Source organism: Strix uralensis, chromosome 2, assembly GCF_047716275.1.
Source record: "Strix uralensis isolate ZFMK-TIS-50842 chromosome 2, bStrUra1, whole genome shotgun sequence".
Lineage (NCBI taxonomy): Eukaryota > Metazoa > Chordata > Aves > Strigiformes > Strigidae > Strix > Strix uralensis.
In genome coordinates this window covers 39,712,336-39,720,062 of record NC_133973.1, presented here as the reverse complement: position 1 = coordinate 39,720,062, position 7,727 = coordinate 39,712,336, and the positions used below count along the sequence as shown (strand labels likewise).

The window sequence follows — 7,727 nt, the reverse complement described above, 5'->3', positions numbered from 1 at the left end:
TCTCTATCAGTCAGACTTACCATTATAATTTTACCTAGCTTCTGAAATACATCACTATTGCAGTCACAGTAACTAAAAAGAGGTCAAGGGATAAAGGTATAAAATGTCTGAACTATTGCTGAAGCACTGTAGCTGCTTTTATAACGCAAGGCAAACACAAAGTGTCTTTATCACCTTATTGGAAATCTTATTAGCCAGCTCAGATCAGTTTGATAAACTGCCAGTGACATTAAACTCTGTGTCAGCAAAGTACCAGAAGTCCTATCATAAACCCAGTGTTTTAAAGCCCTTCCTTCGGTTTTCCATACGTAGGCTCACATTTCCATATTTATCTGGCACTATCTGCAGTACAGAAAGTTACTCTATTATTTGGGAAACATTACTGAATTATCTTATCAGAATAATGGGAAAAATCCAGCCCTGTGTTGGTTCCTGATCTACTGAACCAGGCAACAGGGCTGGCCAGGTAATGACCATCTTTTCCAGGGCAATTTATTGACTGTTTCTATACAGGGAAAGGCAGGGATTCAGCACCCCAGGAAGGTCTCCTGGACTCCTGGCACCAGCTCACGTAAGAAGTGTGCCCAAAAAACGAAGGACTGGAGAAGCAGAGGAAGTGGCTGTGGAGACAGGCGAGTCTCCAGGGAGCACCAGCCAGGGTAAGCTGCCATGCCAGGTCTCTGCTCAGCAGGAGGTCACCCCATCAGGAGTCCTGGCACGCCAGGGCACAGCTCAGCTCTGGGGAGTAAGTGCTGTTGAGCAGAAAGAAGCAGAAGAGTAAATAATTAAAAAAACCACCAAACTTTACATATGTGCTCTGTTTAACTTCAGATTATTTTATTTATTTATTTAAAGTTGAATTTTTCATGCCTACCATGAGGCAGACAGCTGCCTGTCAAGATATTTCTCATGGAACAGTTTTATCCAGCTGAGAGTAGAAAGAAGAAAAGAAAAAAAAAAGTATTTTAATCTTCTCCAGCCCAGTGACACTTCATCAGTCCTCTGGAGATGAAGCTCTGTGGGGGAAATGTTAATTTTTAGTTGCTTTGTTTTGGTTTTTTTTTTGTTTTTTTTTTTTTAATAAAGTAGCCTTAAGAAGAGCTGTTATTAACAGAGTATACACTGGTTAGCTAGAATTATCAACCACAAAACCAGGCATGCACACAGTGAGCCAGTGCCTTTTGTTAGTGTTTTTGGCAATGCAGCAGCTGCTAACAGGCTTCACATTTGAGCAATTCCTATTGCATCACAACATATCTGGATGGAAAATTATTTCTAAACAAACAAACAAAATCAAACAAACATTTCCTCAGAAACAGAAAACTTGGCAAAAGAAATCCACCAATTTCTGTAACTGCATTTACTGCATCAGTAGGCCTTCAAGTCTTGGGAAGCAGTAGCAGCTATTCCACATATCAAATATGTCTGCTGGTAAGAACCAGTTCCTGCATTAAAACTGGTTTTAATGTCCCCAGGTCACAGGTGCTGAGGCTTGATCACCCCACAGCTGTGTGGGATCCCAGGCACAGAGGTGTGCTCCTGCCTGCATACTTTTCAGAAGTCTTTGGGGTGGGGTTGAAAGGAGTTTTGTTTTAGTCTCTAGGAAATGCTGCTCCAGACAGTTATGAGGAAACCACTGAACTTATGCACCTAGGCAGAAGAAAGGCAAGAAGTTTGCTTTAAAAGGTGAAGGTCTGATTTTACAGCCCAGTGCTTTTATACACACTCACTACACATTTTACAAAATATGCTATAATCTTAACCATTTCATACCTGGATGCCGGGATGGGACAAAGCACTCTACCTGGAGATAAATAATTGTACAACGTATGTCTGCCAACTGGGAACTCTGTGTAAGCAGTGTAATTGCACAGAGGTGAGCACAATGGTGCAGCATACCAAAGTCTATTTAAATAGATAAAGTGCAATGGAGCAGCATGCCAAATGCAGGTCAGATTTTGCAAGGAGATGAGTGAGAAAGCATGTGGCTCTCACAATGAACACCCATCCCTGTCTGAGTGGCAGGACTGCCACAGACTGAATGCTAACACAATCCCAACGTCACTGCTTTCGTTCAGACTATTTACTTTCCAGGGAGGAAGATTGGTACCCTAATCTCCCCGCTCCCCTCCCCTCCCCCCCCAACATGTCATACCTAGTGTCACTGTTTACTGCCAAGACAACACATATTTGTTCTGCCCTCTTGAGATGCTGCGCCTTACAGGTTGGCAGAACACCAGCAACTTAATTACACAGGCAGTTTTTAGAGCATGCCTGAACTTTCACACTGGGAAAAAGCATGCTTCCTCTCATCAAACTTAGCCAAAAATCAATACTTTGTTTCTAGGTGAAGGCCAGGGAGAGATCTGGAGAGTTAACTGCTACATGCCTCCCTGTTCACAGAGTCCCTGCTCACCCTGCTCTCTGTGTGGGTTACAGTCACAGAGAGTATTGGGCTATAAGGGCCTTTGGACAGTCACAGCATAGCAGCTGTTGCCAAACTAAACAGTTTTCCCACTATTAGACCAATTTCTGATAGGTCAGTGGTAAAGGACTGCAGATCACATCTGCAAAATGGACACTTTAATTGCTGCTAGTATTTACAGAGTATAACCTTCCAGAAACAAAAACCCCTCTGCAAAAAAACAGCAAGAGTGGCTGAAGCCGCAGTACCACATTCAGAAAAGCTCTAATTTCATCAAGACTGGAAACAGGAATTCCTTTGCCCTCAGGATTGGAGCACCCTGCAGAGGGGGGAAGCGGTCCCACTGTGGCCACCACAGCTGCTGCGAGAGCAGGAGTCGTATTGGGTAAGGAGCTAAACCAGGACGTTTTGTCTTAACACACGCTAATAGTTCAGTCAACCCTGTAAGACATCTCTCCTTTAGAGAGGGTGGGAACCAAGCTATCACAGAAATCAAAGGAAAAAAGGTTTACATCCTTAAGAAAAGCATTATGATTCATTTACGCCTGCCTTGCAAAAGGGAAGCAGGGCTCGAGGACACTCAAGCCGCTGTGGCTGTCGGCAGTTGTGTAAGACACAGATGGCAGACAGGTCTTAAGATTGGCACGCAGACTTAGATCATTGGGCAGGGCACAAAACAGATTCAGAAGAAATAACAGCTGACAGTCTTCCTGGAAAGCAGCGTAAAACATGAACCATAGGAATGCCCCAGACAGCTCTTCTTTCCTCCTCGAGAGTGGCAAACTAAATACATGCACTGTAGCAACCCAAAAGTGAGGTCTAGAGGAAGCATCACTCATGGAGGGTTATGTTCTTGGGTGCAACAATTTCATTGCTTGTGTTTAGAAACATACGTGTTAGGCTTGGCAAAACTCGCACGAGATACCACACAGCATACTTAGTGTTGCATAAATCAAGCTGTAGGGTTTTTTGATCTTGGATTTCATGGTTTCCCTGCCATGCCTAAATGAAAGAACCACTCCTATAGTTAGCAATAGTCTGACCAGTTGCATCTCTGAGGGATTGCAGACAGTATCACTGTGACTATGCTGAACCTCCAAAATATGTACCACTGACAGAGAGCAAAGGGTGGGCACTCAGTACTTGACTTATACAGTTTCCAGGGTCAGAGAGAAATAGTTACATCTTAAAATATTTTACTATAGTTGCAAATAAGCTGTTTGGAATGTGAAATACCTGTCAGAAGGTGGGTGTGCTCCCCATGCATTTCTAGGTAGAGCAGAACTCTCTCCCTACCATTACTGAGCCAGCTCCATGCACAAGACCAGACTCCCCATCACCAATAAGTTCAGCTTTCCACCCCAAGCAGGCTTGTGAGCCCTGTTCTGGTCAGCACAGGGTAGGGCAGTATAACAGTGGCTGTAATGGAGGAAAGAAAGAAAGAAGTGGCTGAGAAAGAGATAAATATCAGAAACTTGCATCCTTTCAGAGTCCAGCACAGAGATGAAATGCAACAAAATGCTTTTTTCACTGAATTGCTCAGAAGACTGGAAAGCTGGGACAACATCAGGAAAGCTGGGAAGGTCAATATACAACTGAGGTGTGGGTCAAGCCCGTGATTACAGTTTGCTCACTATGAGGATCTGCCAAGCACCAGCCAGGCTCCCCTTGTTGCAGCAAGGGCAGGCATCCTTGCCTAGCTTACTCAGCCCCTGACCTGCTCAGCTAACCAGGCAGGTCAGCTCATGTCATTTTGTCTAGTTTGGAGAAAAGGAGACTGAGGGGTGACCTTGTTGGTCCCTACAGCTTCCTAATGGTGGGAAGTTGGAGTTAGAGGGGCTGAGCTCTTTTCCCTGGGATCCTGTGACAGGACGCATGGGAATGGTTCAAAGCTGTGCCAGGGAACAGTCCTGCAAGGAGCAGGGAGGTGGACTCAATGATCCTTATTAGTCTCTTCCAACTTGAGATATTCTACAATTCTAGGGGAGGTTCAGACTTGACACAAGGAAACATTTCCTTACTGGGAGGGTGCTCAAACACTGGAACAGGCTTCCTAGAGAGGTGGCCGATGACCCAAACCAGTCAGTGTTTAAGAGCCATCTGGACAATGCCCTTAATAACATGCTCTGACTTTTGATCAGCCCCAAAGTAGTCAGGCAGTTGGACTAGATGACCACTCCAGGTCCCTTCCGATTGAACGAGTCTATTCACTTATGCTGGGAGGAAAGCAGAGATATATGGAGCAACTTATGCTTTCAACACTGCCCAGTGCTTGCTGCTATTCCCTAGGAAAGCCCAGAAGCCTCATGGGAAATACAATCATGAACACCTTTGCAGAAAAAGAATGAATCTTCCCTCTTGAGTATCTGAGATTCTGAGCACTCGGGCAGCCACCCACTTCAGGGTATTCTGAAAAAAGGGGAAAAGTAGCTTCAGAGAGACAAAAGTAGCTAATTGATCAGCCTGGAAGCTTTGTCACTTAAGGGATAAGACTGACAAAAGTAGCAAGAGACCAGCTTAGCTCTCATTCCTTTCTCACAGTCAAGCTGAATTTTTGTTCCAATTTCTGCTTGCACATTCAGGTCATTAGGCCTCAGCCATATATGCATATTTCTTGCCAAGTATCTCTTATTGCCAGAACTTAAAAGAACATTTCTCATCTTGGATGGCAACACTGCTGACTATCATCTCTTCATTTGCAAATTAACATGTTTATTCAATTTTTTGCTACACTAGTTGTACCATGAAAAGGCCTCAGCAGTTGCTTAAATGGTTCAAAAGCCAGCATGAGCACTCATTATTTCTTTGTATCTCTGTCTGCCCTCATTCTGGGGTAAGAGTCCTAGCCACGTAATATGTTACCATGTTACCTCAAATGAGTGAAACCAGTCACAACTGGAAATGCTTCCCACAGGCTAGAAAGCCTGTCTACATCCAAAACCAAAATGGCCATTAAAGTACACAGATCTCAAGTGCTTACCAGCCTGGTGTAAATAGTCTTTTTCTTTCCACCTGGACTGAAAAAGGAATAAGTTTTAGCAAAACAAAGTAGAGAAGATGAGCATGGCAAGCTACAGCTAGTCTATACTACCTTACCCACAAAACAATATTCTGCTCAGAATGACAAATAAAGTGGAGTTTGCACTTTCCTTCTGAAGTGAGCCTGATTAAGCCTGTTTGCATTATTTGGTTCATCTGATAATGAAAGGGAAGTGGGAGTAAGAGAAAAATTCAAGTTTATTGATAACACCAGGTAACGCCATCAGTTATTTATTAACATATCAGTTATCATTAATTAAAAGTCAGTCATTAGACTGACTTTTTTGGACTACTCTGCCAGCAAGGTCAGAAGCCATTCTCACTATAAACACAAGCAGAGGGAAAAATACAACCAAAAGAACATCACAAGGTTACAACATGCTAACGTAGCAGCAAAGGAAGTTACACAGGTCCCTTGCCCCAACTATGACAATTTATATTCCAGATACTGGAGATTAAACTATATAAACCCTCCTTTCTTCCATGCATTCACCTATATGTGGTGAAAACAGTCCGGCATTTGATTCAGTGTTTGAATTAGCAGATGTGTAGGCAACTGTGTTTTGCACAACACTAGGAAGTTGCCTAAAGTGGATTGCTGTATTTTGTGGAAAAGGAGACTGTATTTTTCTTCTGTTGGAAGACTTTTAGCAAATATGTGAAACAAAATTGAGGGGTGGGAGAGGAAAAAAAAAAACCCACCACAGTTATATAACAAAAAAAGCAGCATGAAAAAGCTACTGATCATTTGAACACCTCCAAACACTGAAGTGAGCAGCCCCAGAGACTGAAAACCAATAAGGGTAAAAATGAATTATATAATAATAAATAATATACATTTAAATAATAATAAAAAAGGGCAAAAAAACCAATTAGGCAATGATCTTTAGTACATGAATCATCCTAAGGATTTGATGTCAGCTTGGTAGCTTGTCTCAACATATTTGTTTTCTCTGTTCAATCCATGCGAACTTTGCATTAGGCAAAGTATTGCCAACAAGTGAAAGGAGGTGATCCTTCCCCTCTACTTAGCACTGGTAAGGCCACAGCTGGCATGCTGGGTCCAGTTCTGGGCTCTCCAGTACAGGAGAAATATAAGTCTAGTGGGGACTGTCCAGAGAAACGCAGCTAAGATGATGAGGGGACTGGAGTATCTCTCCTGTGAGGAAAGGCTGGGAGAGCTGGGACTGTTCAGCCTGGAGAAGAGAAAGTTCAGGTGGGATCTCATCAATGTATGTAAATACCTGAAGGGAGGGTGCAAAGAGGATGGATCCAGGCTCTCTTCAGTAGTGCCCACTGGCAGGACTAGAGGCAATGGGCACAAACACACACACAGGATGCTCTGTCTGAAGATCAAGCAGATGGCCCTGCTTGAGCAGGGGGATTGGACCAGATGACCTCCAGAGGTCCCTTCTAACCTCAACCATTCTGTGATTCTGGGAAAGTTATGGCTGGATTTTGAGAGAACATGAACAAATTGTATAGCCATAACAGCAGCAATCACCTTCAGGTCACTCAACCCATGCTAAGTTTAGCAGGCCTAAGTTGGAAAAACAGGAAAGGTAGAAAGAAAAAAAGTCATTCAGTCTTTTGCCTGTCAAAATAAACAATTATAAGCCAGTTTTGCACTGCTGCCAGGTCCTCATTTTATTTTATATTTAACTACAACCAATGTAGTGCAGTGGAACACTAAGCAGTAACAGTACCTCACTTCAGTCACATGAGCAATTTGCGAGCTTGGGAAAAAAAAAATAATCAAAAACCAACCCCAAACCAAAAAACCAGCCACACACCCTGTACGTATTGGTGTGGCTTATCCTGGTGAGCCATCATCACAGATGAGAATGATTTCTTTGTCTTTATCACTGAAAATTGAATTGAGTAATAGCTCCATGGCCATGCCCTCCAGATGCACAACCTTCACTTCAGACTATTAGAAGACCCATGTCTCACTCCTGCATCTTTGTACACTGAGCAGTTTTGGAAGAATGCATTAGTAATCCAGATCTGCTACCCCCTCCTGCAAGATGGGAGTACAGCAATAAGGTGAAAATAAGGATGGAAGGCAAGACACAGAGAATACCTCGGCACAAAGCTGGAGTACAGCAGCCTTTCAGTTCTCATGATTTTTTTGCTAGATGGTACTTAAATCACCATGCCAGTGCACTTCAAAGACAAAATGCAGAATATTTAGTGACATAGAACTTTAAAGGTATGTACTGAGAAAAGCTATTCAAATCACTGGACACACTGAGGAATTATC

At 43.1% G+C, this 7,727-nt stretch overlaps 1 protein-coding gene across 1 annotated transcript in view; it reads left to right on the top strand.

Moving 5' to 3' along the window:
* Positions 1-525: 525 nt before the first annotated feature.
* Positions 526-7,727, top strand: part of LOC141939203 (V-set domain containing T-cell activation inhibitor 1-like) — a 44,984-nt gene continuing 37,782 nt past the window's right edge. The window contains exon 1 of the mRNA XM_074858484.1: positions 526-659. The gene's annotated coding sequence lies outside the window, so the exon portion shown is untranslated. The remainder of the gene's footprint in view (positions 660-7,727) is intronic.